The sequence below is a fragment of the Lithobates pipiens genome, unplaced genomic scaffold (assembly GCF_037356315.1).
Source record: "Lithobates pipiens isolate NorthernLeopardFrog02 unplaced genomic scaffold, aLitPip1_a1.2 Scaffold_61, whole genome shotgun sequence".
Classification (NCBI taxonomy): domain Eukaryota; kingdom Metazoa; phylum Chordata; class Amphibia; order Anura; family Ranidae; genus Lithobates; species Lithobates pipiens.
Genome location: NW_027507883.1, coordinates 1,500,863 through 1,515,228, shown reverse-complemented (window position 1 = coordinate 1,515,228; position 14,366 = coordinate 1,500,863). Strand labels below are relative to the sequence as shown.

General features: G+C 51.1%; 1 non-coding gene and 11 pseudogenes across 1 annotated transcript; 1 reads left to right on the top strand and 11 right to left on the bottom strand.

Moving 5' to 3' along the window:
• Nucleotides 1-6,038: 6,038 nt before the first annotated feature.
• LOC143958705 (5S ribosomal RNA) lies at nucleotides 6,039-6,157 on the bottom strand (annotated as a pseudogene).
• Nucleotides 6,158-6,265: 108 nt separating this feature from the next.
• LOC143958300 (5S ribosomal RNA) lies at nucleotides 6,266-6,384 on the bottom strand (annotated as a pseudogene).
• Nucleotides 6,385-6,718: 334 nt separating this feature from the next.
• On the bottom strand, nucleotides 6,719-6,837 carry LOC143958361 (5S ribosomal RNA; annotated as a pseudogene).
• A 109-nt stretch (nucleotides 6,838-6,946) lies between these two features.
• On the bottom strand, nucleotides 6,947-7,065 carry LOC143958364 (5S ribosomal RNA; annotated as a pseudogene).
• Nucleotides 7,066-7,172: 107 nt separating this feature from the next.
• On the bottom strand, nucleotides 7,173-7,291 carry LOC143958593 (5S ribosomal RNA; annotated as a pseudogene).
• Nucleotides 7,292-8,073: 782 nt separating this feature from the next.
• On the bottom strand, nucleotides 8,074-8,192 carry LOC143958327 (5S ribosomal RNA; annotated as a pseudogene).
• Nucleotides 8,193-8,300: 108 nt separating this feature from the next.
• On the bottom strand, nucleotides 8,301-8,419 carry LOC143958531 (5S ribosomal RNA; annotated as a pseudogene).
• Nucleotides 8,420-8,742: 323 nt separating this feature from the next.
• LOC143958554 (5S ribosomal RNA) lies at nucleotides 8,743-8,861 on the bottom strand (annotated as a pseudogene).
• Nucleotides 8,862-8,968: 107 nt separating this feature from the next.
• Nucleotides 8,969-9,087, bottom strand: LOC143958424 (5S ribosomal RNA). Its single transcript, XR_013270132.1, has one exon. It is a non-coding gene; the product is annotated as a 5S ribosomal RNA (ribosomal RNA).
• Nucleotides 9,088-9,197: 110 nt separating this feature from the next.
• On the bottom strand, nucleotides 9,198-9,316 carry LOC143958544 (5S ribosomal RNA; annotated as a pseudogene).
• A 108-nt stretch (nucleotides 9,317-9,424) lies between these two features.
• On the bottom strand, nucleotides 9,425-9,542 carry LOC143958822 (5S ribosomal RNA; annotated as a pseudogene).
• Nucleotides 9,543-10,407: 865 nt separating this feature from the next.
• On the top strand, nucleotides 10,408-10,526 carry LOC143958818 (5S ribosomal RNA; annotated as a pseudogene).
• Nucleotides 10,527-14,366: the final 3,840 nt, after the last annotated feature.

Genomic DNA, 14,366 nt, shown 5'->3' with positions numbered 1-14,366 from the left:
ATGTGTTGGGGGTGATGCAATGTGCTTTGGGCGATTTGATGCGCTGGGGTGATTCGATGTGCTGGGGAGATGCAATGTGCTGGGGGAGATGCGAATCGATTTGCTGGGGAGATGTGATGTGCTGGGGGCGATGAGATGTGCTGGGGCTATGCGATTCGATGTGCTGATGCAATTCGAAGTGTTGGGGGTGATACAATATGCTGGGGTGATGCGATTCAATGTTCTGGGTGAGATGCAATTCGATGTGCTGGGGCGATTCAATGCGATGTGCTTGGGTGATGCCATTCGATGTGATGGGTGATGCGATTTGATGTGCTGGGGCGATGCGATGTGCTTGGGCAATGCGTTTTGATGCTATGTGGTGGGGCAAAGCGATTTGATGTGCTGGGGGAGATGCGATTCGATTTGCTGGGGCGATGCGATGTGCTGGGGCGATGCGATTCGATGTGATGATGCAATTCGAAGTGTTGGGGTGATGCAATGTGCTGGGGTGATGTGATTCGATGTTCTGGGGGAGATGCGATTCGATGTGCTGGGGGCGATTTGAAGTTCTGGGGATATGTGATGCGATTGGGCGATGGGATTCTAGGTGTTGGGGTGAAGCGATTCGATGTGCTGATGTGATTCGATGTGTTGGGGGTGCTGCAATGTGCTTTGGGCGATTTGATGCGCTGGGGTGATTCGATGTGCTGGGGGAGAACCAATGTGCTGGGGGAGATGCGAATCGATTTGCTGGGGAGATGTGATGTGCTGGGGGCGATGAGATGTGCTGGGGCTATGCGATTCGATGTGCTGATGCAATTCGAAGTGTTGGGGGTGATACAATGTGCTGGGGTGATGCGATTCAATGTTCTGGGTGAGATGCAATTCGATGTGCTGGGGCGATTCAATGCGATGTGCTTGGGTGATGCGATTCGATGCGATGGGTGATGCGATTTGATGTGCTGGGGCGATGCGATGTGCTTGGGCAATGCGTTTTGATGCTATGTGGTGGGGCAAAGCGATTTGATGTGCTGGGGGAGATGCGATTCGATTTGCTGGGGCGATGTGATGTGCTGGGGCGATGCGATTCGATGTGATGATGCAATTCGAAGTGTTGGGGTGATGCAATGTGCTGGGGTGATGTGATTCGATGTTCTGGGGGAGATGCGAGTCGATGTGCTGGGGCGATTCAATGCGATGTGCTTGGGTGATGTGATTCGATGCGATGTGTTGGGGGCGGCGCGATTCGATGTTCTGATGCGATTTGATGTGTTGGGGTGATGCAATTTGCTGGGGGCCATGCAATTTGCTGGGGGCGATTCAATGTGCTGGGGAGATGCGATTCGATGTTCTGGGGAGATGCGATTCGATGTGCTTTGGGCATTTCGATGTGCTGGGGGTGATGCAATGTGCTGGGGGAGATGCGATTCGATTTGCTGGGGCGATGAGATGTGCTGGGGTGATGCGATTCGATGTACTGATACAATTCGAAGTGTTGAGGATGATGCAATGTGCTGGGGGTGATGCGATTCGATGTTCTGGGGGAGATGCGATGTGCTTGGGGTTGCGATTTGATGCGATCTGTTGGGGGCGACGCGATTCGATGTTCTGATGCGATTTGATGTGTCGGGGTGATGCAATGTGCTTTGGGCGATGCGATGAGAAGTGTTGGGGGAGATGCGATTCGATGTGCTGGGGACGTTGTGATGCAATGTGCTGGGGCGATGCGATTTTACGGGGGGGGTGATGCGATGTGCTGGGGGAATATTTTCTTATTTTTAACCCGATTATCTATGTAACATAGAGAAAGTTGTTTGTGCAAATAGTTGTAAATAAGCAGTTTTTTAAAATACTCCCACCATCCCATCTACGGCCCCATTCACACATGCGGACATTATGTGCGTATTTCATCCATCCGTTTGCGGATGAAGTACGGACATGCATGCATTCCTATGGGATAGCGGGAGTCGGCGCAAACACCCGATATCGTCCACTTCCGCAATTGTCCGATTCTGCAGACGGAGGAAAATCCTATTTTTCTATCCGTCTGCAGAGCGGATCGGATGAACACGGACAGACGATCCCCCATAGAGGAGAGCGGAGAGCTGACAGGGTGGTCCATGCACAGTGTACTGGGACCGCCCTGTTATCCTCCGGCTCAGCAAGCGGATCATCACGGGGCGGATCATTACTAAAACATCCCGCGTGAAAGGGGCCTAACACCAAAACACAAGCACAATTTTTCAAAATTAATATGCACAGTTTGAACTTCATAAAGTCGTCTTCAATACGTCTAGATGCATAAATGAATTGTGTTGCTGACATTATTATTTTTTTAATTATTTTTTTTTCTTTTTAAATGAAAAGCTGTACAGAAAAAATCAGCTGAGTGTAGATATGTGTGTGTGTGTATATGTACAGAACACGATATATATATATATATATATATATATATATATATATATATATATATATCCTATATATAATATATATATATATATATATACCGTATATACTCGAGTATAAGCCGAGATTTTCAGCCTCTTTTTTGAGGCTGAAAGTGCCCCCCTCGGCTTATACTCGAGTCATCGCTGTCTGCCCGCTCGATCAGCGTGTCGAGCAGACAGACAGCGGCCATTCTATTCAAAAGCCGCGCCTCCGGCTCCGCCTTCGCCTGTGATAGGCGGAACACTGAATTTCCCAGCAGCCTGTGTTCCGCCTATCACGGACATCGTATCATCCTCGTACTACGGACGAGGATGATACGAAGTCTGTGATAGGCGGAACACAGGCTGCTGGGAAATTCAGTGTTCCGCCTATCACAGGCGAAGGCGGCGGCGCAGCTTTTGAATTTTACAATGGCCGCCGACGAAGAGGGCACGGGACGGAGGCAAGGCAAGGCACGGCACGGCACGGGACGGGACGGGACGGGACGGAGCCAAGGCAAGGCACGACACGGGACGGATGCAAGGCACGGCACGGGACGGAGGCAAGGAGGCAAGGCACGGGACGGAGGCTCTCGGGACAAAGGCTCGGGACACAGGTAGGCTGGACACACACACACACACACACACACACACACACACACACACACACACACACACACACACACAGGGATGGATGGAGACACACACACACAGGGATGGATGGATGGATGGATGGAGACACACACACACAGGGATGGATGGATGGATGGACACACACACACACAGGGATGGATGGATGGAGACACACACACACAGGGATGGATGGATGGATGGATGGAGACACACACACACAGGGATGGATGGATGGATGGACACACACACACACAGGGATGGATGGACGGACACACAGGGATGGACGGACACACAGGGATGGACGGACACACAGGGATGGACGGACACACACACAGGGATGGACAGGCATGTCTCACCCTCGGCTTATACACGAGTCAATAAGTTTGCCAGTTTTTTTGGGGGTAAATTGGGGGCCTCGGCTTATATTCGGGTCGGCCTATACTCGAGTATATACGGTATATATTCATTTCCCGGTTCCCTACTGCGCATGCGCGAATCGCGCTGCGCAATAAGGATGGTCCCCGCTGCCTCTGGGATCTGTGTGTTTCCCAGCAGGCAGCGGGGCACTTGCGGAAAGGGGCGGACAATTGCGGAAAGGGGCGTAATCTACGCCCCTTTCCGCAGAGAGCTATCCCGGAAGTGGGTGCAGAATACCTGTACTGTACAGGTATCTGCACCCCCCTCCCCCCTGAAAGGTGCCAATTGTGGTGCCGGAGGGGGGGAGGGTTCCGATGAGCGGAGGTCCACTTTAGGGTGGACCTCCGCTTTAACAGCATTATATACAAACAATGCTACAGTGGGCTTGGGAGGGGGTCCTGTCTAAATCCTGCTCTAGCAAATGGGCAGCAAGTGATATCGATGTGCATTGTGCACATCCGATCGGACCCCCCTCCCGCTGGATGCGGCGGTCCGTTTCGCTTCAGGAGCGATCCGGGATGAGGGGATGGCCGTTGGTTTCTGGCCATCCCCTCTCGATCGCTCCTGGCCGAATAAGAAGCTTCCCCCGCTGTGTATAGTAAACACAGGCAGGGAGGAAGCGATGTCATTCTCCTCGGGGCGGTCTTATTGACCGGACTACGAGGAGAACAGTGAAAGTAAGTGTGCACCAACACTACACTGACATGTAGGCACACATAGGCACACAAACCCGCCCCCCGATCCCCCCGCCCCCCCCCCCCCCCTCCCTGTCACAGTGTCACTGATTGCAGTGATCATTTATTTATTGATCACTGCATTTAGTGTCAGTTGTGACAGTAAAAGCTGTCAGGGCAGTTAATGTTAGGTCCAGGGTAGCCCCCTACCCCCCCAATAAAGGTTTAACCCCCTGATTGCCCCTAGAGTTAACCCTTTCACCCCCTTTTGCCAGTGTCACTAAGCAATCGTTTTTCTGATTGCTGCATTAGTGTCACTGGTGCCGCTAAGTAGCTAGTTATTTTTTTAGGTTCACCGCCAGGTTTTTATAGCGCTAGGTACCCCAATATACTACCCAATAACGGTTTTAACCCCCTGATTGCCCCTAGTTAACCCTTTCACCCCCTTTTGCCAGTGTCACTAAGCGATCATTTTTCTGATCGCTGCATTAGTGTCACTAGTGTCCCTAGGTAGCTAGTTATTTTTTTAGGTTCACCGCCAGGTTTTTATAGCTCTAGGTACCCCGATATACTACCCAATAATGGTTTTAACCCCCTGATTGCCCTTAGTTTACCCTTTCACCCCCTTTTGCCAGTGTCACTAAGCAATCGTTTTTCTGATCGCTGCATTAGGTGTCGCTAAGTAGCTAGTTTTTCTTTGGTTCACCGCCAGGTTTTTATAGCGCTAGGTACCCCGATATACTACCCAATAATAGTTTTAACCCCCTGATTGCCCCTAGTTAACCCTTTCACCAGCGATCACCGTATAAGTGTTATGGGTGACTGTGGTTAGTTAGTTTGCTTTTTATAGCATCAGGGCACCCACCATTTATTACCCAATAAAGGTTTAAGCCCCTGATCACCCGGCGGGTGATATCAATTAGGTTTTAGGGTCAGGGTCTGCATCGCCCCAGGTAGCGCTAGGTTAGTGCCAGTACCGCTAACACCCACGCGCAAAGCATAAACCTCCCGTAGTGGTATAGAATCTGAACAGATCAATATCTGACTGATCAGATCTATACTAACGTCCCCCGCAGTTTAGGGTTCCAAAAAAACGCATTGTTAGCGGGATCAGCCCAGATACCTGCTAGCACCTGCGTTTTGCCCCTCCGCCCAGCCCACCCAAGTGCAGTATCGATCGATCATTGTCACTTACAAAACACTAAACACAAAACTGCAGCGTTCGCAGAGTCAGGCCTGATCCCTGCGATTGCTAACAGTTTTTTTGGTAGCGTTTTATATTTAAATTCGGAAGGCAGTGCTTGGTTTTCAGGGTCCGTACATGGCTAGGCTCCCAAAAAGTCCCACATATGTGGTATCCCCGTACTCAGGAGAAGCAGCAGAATATATATTTGGGGTGCAATTCCACATATAACTATGGCATGTGTGAGCAATATATCATTTAGTGACAACTTTTTGTAAACTTTTTTTTTTGTGTCATTATTCAATCACTTGGGACAAAAAAAATATATTCAATGGGCTCAACATGCCCCTCAGCAATTTCCTTGGGGTGTCTACTTTCCAAAATGGGGTCATTTGGGGGGGTTTGTGTTATTTTGGCATTTTATGGCCTTCGAAACTGTGATAGGTAGTGAGGAGTGAAATCAAAAATTTGCACCCTTAGAAATCCTGAAGGCAGTGATTGGATTTCGGGGTGCCGTACGCAGCTAGACTCCCAAAAAGTCCCACATATGTGGTATCCCCGTACTCAGGAGAAGCAGCAGAATATATTTTGGGGTGTAATTCCACATATAACTATGGCATTTGTGAGCAATATATCATTTAGTGACAACTTTTTGTAAACCTAGCAACCAGACTAGAGGCTTAATTAAAACAGGTCGTCCACGCCAACAACATATTAAAATAAAGCCTACGGCACCTGGTATTCCCAGAAGGTCTCCCATCCACGTACTAACCAGGCCCAAACCTGCTTAGCATCCGAGATCAGAGGAGATTGGGCACATTCAGGGTGATGAGGCGGAAGGTGATTTTGCTGACCATTCTCAACCCTCTTGACAAACGCCAAGATGGTCACCTCGGCAAACAAGCAGAAAAATAAAACAGGTCGTCGACGCCAACAACATATTAAAAAAAAGCCTATGGCACCTGGTACTCCCAAGCAGTCTCCAACCCAGGTACTAACCAGGCCCGACCCTGCTTATCATCCGAAATCAGACGAGATTGGGCGCATTCAGGGTGATGAGGCCTTCGGGGTTCTTCATTACCTCTCTCAACCCTCTTGACAAAGGCCAAGATGGTCACCTCGGCAAACAAGCAGAAAAATAAAACAGGTCGTCGACGCCAACAACATATTAAAAAAAAGCCTACAGCACCTGTTATTTCCTGACGGTCTCCCATCCAGGTACTAACCAGCTCTGACACTGCTTAGCTTCCGAGATCAAACAAAATGGAGCGCATTCAGGGTGATGTGGCTGTAGGCAAATTTGCTGGCCACTCTCACCTCTCTTGACAAACCCCAAGATGGTCACCTCGGCAAACAAGCAAAAAATAAAACAGGTCGTCGACGCCAACAACATATTATAAAAAAGCCTACGGCACCTGGTACTCCCAAGCGGTCTCGCACCCAGGTACTAACCAGACCCAACCCTGCTTAGCATCCGAGATCAGACAAGATCGGGCGCATTCAGGGTGATGTGGCCATAGGGAATATTGCTGGCCATTCTCAACCTTCTTGACAAACGCCAAGATGGTCACCTCGGCAAACAAGCAGAAAAATAAAACAGGTCATCGACGCCAACAACATATTAAAAAAAAAGCCTACAGCACCTGTTATTCCCTGACGGTCTCCCATCAAGGTACTAACCAGGCCCGTCCCCGCTTAGCATCCAAGATCAGACAAGATCGGGCGCATTCAGGGGGATGTGGCCATAGGCTTCTTTGCTGGCCAATCTCAACCCTCTTGACAAATGCCAAGATGGTCACCTTGGCAAACGAGCAGAAAAATAAAACAGGTCGTCGACGCCAACAACATATTATAAAAAGCCTACGGCACCTGGTACTCCCAAGCGGTCTCCCACCCAGGTACTAACCAGACCCAACCCTGCTTAGCGTCCGAGATCAGACGAGATCGGGAACATTCAGGGTAATGTGGCCGTACGAAGTCTTGCTGTCCACTCTCAACCCTCTTGGCAAACGCCAAGATGGTCACCTCGGCAAACAAGCAATAAAATAAAACAGGTCGTCGATGCCATCAACATATTAAAAAAAGCCTATGGTACCCGGTATTTCCAAAGGTCTCCCATCCAGGGACTAACCAGGCCCGACCCTGCTTTGCATCCGAGATCAAACGATATCTGGCGCATTCAGGGTGATGTGGCATTAGGCAATCTTGCTTGCCACTCTCAACCCTCTTGACAAACTCCAAGATGGTCACCTCGGCAAACAAGCAGTAAAATAAAACAGGTCGTCGATGCCAACATATAAATAAAAAGCCTACGGCACCTGGTAATCCCAAAGGTCTCCCATCCAAGGACTAAACAGGCCCAACCCTGCTTAGCATGCAAGATCAGATGACATAGGGAACATTCATGGTGATGTGACCTTAAATAATCTTTCAGTCCACTCTCAACCCTCTTGACAAACGGCAAGATGGTCACCTCAGCAAACAAGCAGAAAAATAAAACCGATAGTTGACGCCAGCAACATATTAAAAAATCGCCTACAGCACCTGGTATTCCCAGGCGGTCTCACATCCAGCTACTAACCAGGCCCGACCCTGCTTAGCATCTGAGATCAGACGACATTGGACGCATTCAGGGTAATGAAGCCATAGGCGATCTTGCTGGCCACTCTCAATCCTCTTGACAAATGCCAAGATGGTCACCTCGGCAAACAAGCAGAAAAAAAAACAGGTCGTCGACGCCAACAACATATTAAAAAAAAGCCTACGGCACCTGGTATTCCCAGGCGGTCTCCCATCCAGGTATTAACCAGGCCCGACCCTGCTTAGCATCCGAGATCAAACGATATCTGGCGCATTCAGGGTGATATGGCAATAGGCGATCTTGAGCGCCACTCTCAACCCTCTTGACAAACGCCAAGATGGTCACCTCGGCAAACAAGCAGTAAAATAAAACAGGCCGTCGATGCCAACAACATATTAAAAAAAAGCCTACGGTACCTGATATTCCCAGGCGGTCTCCCATTCAGTTACTAACCAGGCCCGACCCTGCTTAGCATCCGAAATCAGACGAGATCGGATGCATTCAGGTTGATGAGGCCATAAGCGACCTTCCTTACCACTCTCAATCCTCTTGACAAACGCCAAGATGGTCACCTCGGCAAACAAGCAGAAAAATAAAACAGTTTGTTGTTGCCAACAACATATTAAAAAAAGCCTACAGCACCTGGTACTCCCGAGCGGTCTCCCATCCAGTTACTAACCAGGCCCAACTCTGCCTAACATCCGAAATCAGGCGCATTCAGGGTGATGTGGCCGTAGGCGATCTTGCTTTCCGCTCTCAACCCTCTTGACAAAAGCCAAGATGGTTATCTCGGCAAACAAGCAATAAAATAAAACAGGTCGTCGATGCCAACAACATATTAAAAAAAGACTACGGCACCTGGTATTCCCATGTGGTCTCCCATCCAGGTACTAACCAGGCCTGACCCTGCTTAGCATCCGAGATCAAACGAGATTGAGCGCATTTAGGGAGATGTGGCTGTAGGTGATCTTGCTGGCCCCTCTCAATCCTCTTGACAAACGCCAAGATGGTCACCTCGGCAAACAAGCAGAAAAAAAAACAGGTCGTCGACGCCAACAACATATTTAAAAAAAGCCTACGGCACCTGGTATTCCCATGCGGTCTCCCATCCAGGTACTAACCAGGCCCGACCCTGCTTAGCATCCGAGATCAAACGAGATCGAGCGCATTCAGGGAGATGTGGCCATAGGTGATCTTGCTGGCCACTCTCAACCCTCCTGACAAATGCCAAGATGGTCACCTTGGCAAACAAGCAGAAAAATAAAACAGGACGTGGACGCCAACAACATATTAAAAAAAAAAGCCTATGGCACCTGGTGTTCCCAGGCGGTCTCCCATTCAGGTACTAACCAGGCCCGACCCTGCTTAGCATCCGAGATCAAACAAGCTTGAGTGCATTCAGGGTGATGTGGCCGTATGAGATCTTGGTGGCGACTCTCAACCCTCTTGACAAACGCCAAGATGGTCACCTCGGCAAACAAGCAATAAAATAAAACAGGTCGTCGACGCCATCAACATATTAAAAAAAAGCCTATGGCACCTGGTATTTCCAAAGGTCTCCCATCCAGGGACTAACCAGGCCCGACCCTGCTTAGCATCCGAGATCAGACAAGATCGGGCGCATTCAGGGTGATGAAGCTGTAAGCGATCTTGCTGGCCACTCTCAACCCTCTTGACAAACGCCAAGATGGTCACCTCGGCAAACAAGCAGAAAAAAAACAGGTCGTCGACGCCAACAACATTAAAAAAAAGCCTACGGCACCTAGTATTCCCAGGCGGTCTCCCATCCAGTTATTAACCAAGCCTGACCCTGCTTAGCATTCGAGATCAAACGATATCTGGCGCATTCAGGGTGATATGGCAATCGCATCGCCCCCCGCACATGGCATCACATCGAATCACATCTCCCCAGCACATCGAATCGCATCTCCCCAGCACATCAAATTGCATCTCCCCCAGCACATCGCATCTCCCCCAGCACATCGCATCTCCCAAAGCACATCGCATCTCCCAAAGCACATTGCATCACCCCAGCATATCGAATCGCATCAGCACATCGAATGGCATCGGCACATCGAATCGCTTCGCCCCAACACATCGAATCCCACCGCCCAATCGCATCGCATCTCACCAGAACATTGAATCGCCCCAAAGCACATTGCATCACTCGCAACACATCAAATCGCATCGCCCCCCAGCACATCACATCGCATCGCCCCAGCTCATTGCATCTCCCCCAGCACATTGCATTACCCCCAGAGCACTCATTACAGTAGAATTTAGGGAAAGGGCGATTGAGGCAGCTCTCGCATTTCCTTAAATACAATTTTTTTTCTTTGAAGCAGTACCCACCCTGGTCTTAGCTATTTATTGTATCACAGGTATGCTGCCATGGTGGTACCAGGAAAACGGAAAATTGTTTCATACTTACCCTAATTTTTTTTTTCTGCTTGTTTGCCGAGGTGATCATCTTGGCGTTTGTCAAGAGGGTTGAGAGTGGCCAGCAAGGTCGCCTACGGCCACATCACCCTGAATGCATTTTATCTTGTGTGATCTCGGATGCTAAGCAGGGTCGGGCCTGGTTACTACCTGGATGGGAGACAGCCTGGGAATACCAGGTGCCGTAGACTTTTTTTAATATGTTGTTGGCGTATACGACCTGTTTTATTTTTCTGCTTGTTTGCTCAGGTGACTATCTTGCTGTTTGTCAAGAGGGTTGAGTATGGCCAGCAAGATCGCCTGCGGGCACATCACCCTGAATGCGCCTGATCTCGTCTGATCTCAGGTGCTAAGCAGGGTCGGGTAAAGAACCTATGTTAGAGGCTCCTTAGCTTGATCCAAGATGCAGTATGTCAAACTGACACACCACCGATCACTGCGATGCACGCCCTCACGGGCACACAATCGCGTCTTATCCTGTTGGACGCCATATGTCGCCCAGTCAGGATAATGAAACCACTTCTCAGATGTAATTTTGTTATATAGGGGGGGGGAAGTGGTTAACCACATGCTGACCGCGCAATAGCCAAAATATTGGTCTTGTGTTTGTGGACTTAGGAAGCACAGACTACACTATAATCCCACTATACTGACATAGTACACTATACTCACACCATACTGAAACCCAACACTGAAACTACACAATATTGACACACTATACTCAAACTATACTCACACTATACTAACACTTTCCACTGAGCCACAATAACACACTAACTCTCTAGTAGCAAACTGAGCCCTGCTCTATCTATCGCCACTCCAACAACACACTGCAAAAGCTTCCTGTGGAAAGGAACCTTTTATAGTGTGGGGTGGGACTATGATCACTGAGAAATCATTGAGCAAAGTCTTCAGTGTTCTGTGCACCGATTAGGTGAAGCTTTGCACCTGACCAGTGGTCAGAAGCATTGCTTCAGCCAATCAGGGCCCTACTATGCACTGTGCATTGTAGGGTGCTTGGTGGGCGAACATCCCACAGAGAGCCCCTAGGGTTGCCACCTGTCCGGTTTTGACCCGGACAGTCCGGGCTTTGACACACGTGCCCGGGTTTCCGCCTGCTGGAAACCCGGGCACACATTCCACGGACCTATGGCCGCCAGATCTCTGTCCCCGGCCGCAACATCTAGAGGGGCTGCACGCATGATTCCGTGCCCGCTATCACTATGACACAGGTGCACGGTGCTCTGAGCCAGCAGGAGCCCTGTGATTGGCCGAATGGGCCATGTGCGGGACGGGCCGGGCGGCAGACATGGGGGTCTGTTAATGGCCCTGCGGAGCTGGTGCTGGTCAGGTGTGGAGGCGGGGGCGGGGCTGCACTGTGGATTTGATCATCGCACCTGCTTCCTTCCGGAGTCCTGCCTCACGATGTGTTTCCTGAGGTCTCATCTGCTCTGTCAGCTCCTCTGTGTGACCCCCCCATCTCCTCCTCTGTGTGCTCCCCATCTCCTCCTCTGTGTGCCCCCCATCTCCTCTGTGTGCCCCCATCTCCTCTGTGTGACCCCCCCTCCTCCTCTGTGTGACCCCCCCTCCTCCTCTGTGTGACCCCCCCTCCTCCTCTGTGTGACCCTCCTCCTCCTCTGTGTGACCCCCTCCTCCTCTGTGTGACCCCCCTCCTCCTCTGTGTGACCCCCCATCTCCTCTGTGTGACTCCCCATCTCCTCTGTGTGCCCCCCCATCTCCTCTGTGTGACCCCCCTCCTCCTCTTTGTGACCCCCCTCCTCCTCTGTGCGACCCCCTCCTCCTCTGTGTGACCCCCATCTCCTCTGTGTGATACCCTCCTCCTCTGTGTGACCCCCATCTCCTCTGTGTGACCCCCATCTCCTCTGTGTGACCCCCATCTCCTCTGTGTGACCCCCCTCCTCTGTGTGACCCCCTTACTCCTCTGTGTGACCCCCATCTCCTCTGTGTCACCCCCCATCTCCTCTGTGTCACCCCCCATCTCCTCTGTGTCAACCCCCTCCTCGCTCTCGCTCACCCCCCATCCCTCTCTCTCGCTCACCACCCATCTCTCTCGCTCATCCCCCCATCTCTCTCTCGCTCACCCCCCCTCTCTCTCGCTCACCCCCCCTCTCTCTCACTCACCCCCCTCTCTCTCGCCCACCCCTCTCTCTCTCTCTCTCTCTCGCCCACCCCCCTGTCATGGTCGTTCCGGTAATGCAATGGTACATGGGAGGCCTGCCCGCAGAATTCCTATGTTAAGAACTAACCGGTATCCTAGGGCGCGTGTTGGCGCGAACGCGGGTGCGCATTGGTACGAACGGGCGCACGTGGGTGCGCAAAGACACGAACGGGCGCACGCGGGTGCGCGAGGTTACAAACGGGCGCACGCGGGTGCGCGAGGTCACGAACTGGCGCACGGTTACACGCGGGTGCGCGCAAACGCGCCGTTTGACCGTTTTTGAAGGCTACTTAAAGGAACCTGTTACTGTGCCTCCCTGCTGTCCAGTCTACAGCGTGTCCGGTGTTCCTGCTTTCTGCTACTCTGTTGTCCTTGATTCCTGTTTACCCGGCCTGTTCCTGACGACGTCTGTTTGCTGCCAGCCTCCGACCCTCGGCCTGTCTGACTACGCTTTTGCCTCTTCCTTGGAACTGTTTGCTGCCCGTCTGTTACCGACCCGGCTTGTACCTTGACTACCCCTGGCTTTCCGCTGTTCCTGCTCGACTGTTGTGTTCCTTCCGCTACCTTCTACTCCAGCCTGCCTGCCAAGTGTACCGGCCTCCAGCTTCTTCTGTGCTTCAGGACACCTCCTCACTGTCAGCTGCTCCAGTGTCCTTGCCACGTTCCTGTGCATCTCCTGCTGCCTGCTGATCTAGCGCTCTGCCAAGTTCCTGTGCATCTCCTGCTGCCTGCTGATCCAGCGCTCTGCCAAGTTCCTGTGCATCTCCTGCTGCCTGCTGATGCAGCGCTCCTGTGTTCTTATGCCTTCCCTGAGGTCCGGACCAGTCCTACACCTGCTTGGCACTTGTGCCCTCTGAACTCTAGAGTCCCTGTCCCCACTTTCAGGGGTTCTCGAGCCAGAGGCTTACGAGAGGCCGCTCCCTGCATTCTGGGCTCCTACACCAGGTTCGTGACAGTACTGGACAGCCATGTCCGAGCCTATGCAGGGAGCCTCCCCTATGGATGAACTCTGCCGCCACTTAGCTGGACTTACTCAGGCGCTGAAGAGTCTGCAGGAAGGCTATGGCCGACTGAAGGAACGTGTCCAAGCCCTATCTGTATCTACGCCAGCTGTTTCCAGGACTTCTGCTCCACCTTCGGTGGTGATGATGCCGCCTGAACCCAGGGTTCCTACACCTGAAAGATTTTCTGGCAACCGGGGTAAATTCAGGGCTTTCCGCAACTCTTGGCTAGTTCTGGTGAAAGTTGAAGGACAATACCTGTTACGGAAGTGAGTAAATGGGAGATTGCCTGCCAGTAGTTATGTAAGCTTGGGCAGTCCCACATAATATGAAATAGGGTCCCCAATTGGGTACAATTTCTCCAGCAATTAGGTGACGAGTTCCCCTTGAATTTTGCAAGGATATGTGGAGTCAGGTATTGTCTTTGAACAATTTTTTATGCCAATTCCCATAGTGTAACACATGCAGTGGCCCTATATATGCTTCGTAGGGAAGCCATCCATTGTTTAATTGAAAAGACTTGCCCCAAATCTTGTTCCCATTTAAGGAAGGAAGGTAGCTTGCTGGGTATGTTTTTTTCCCCTAGAATTGGGTATATTGTAGCTACTCCTTTCTGTGAGGTGGCATGGTTATTGAGGAAAGACCATATTTTAACTGGGATTGAAGCTCTGAGTTGTGGATTGTGTGTGGGTTGGCAAAGGACTGAGACAACCCCATAAATAGACATGGACCATACCAGCAGGGGAGTTGGGTGGAAGATGGAGAAGCAGTGCTGAGGAGAGGTTGTTGGTGGCCCTTGAGGAAACCCCTGCCGGGAAGGGGTGGTAGCTCAGGCCAGGGGCTCAGGAAAG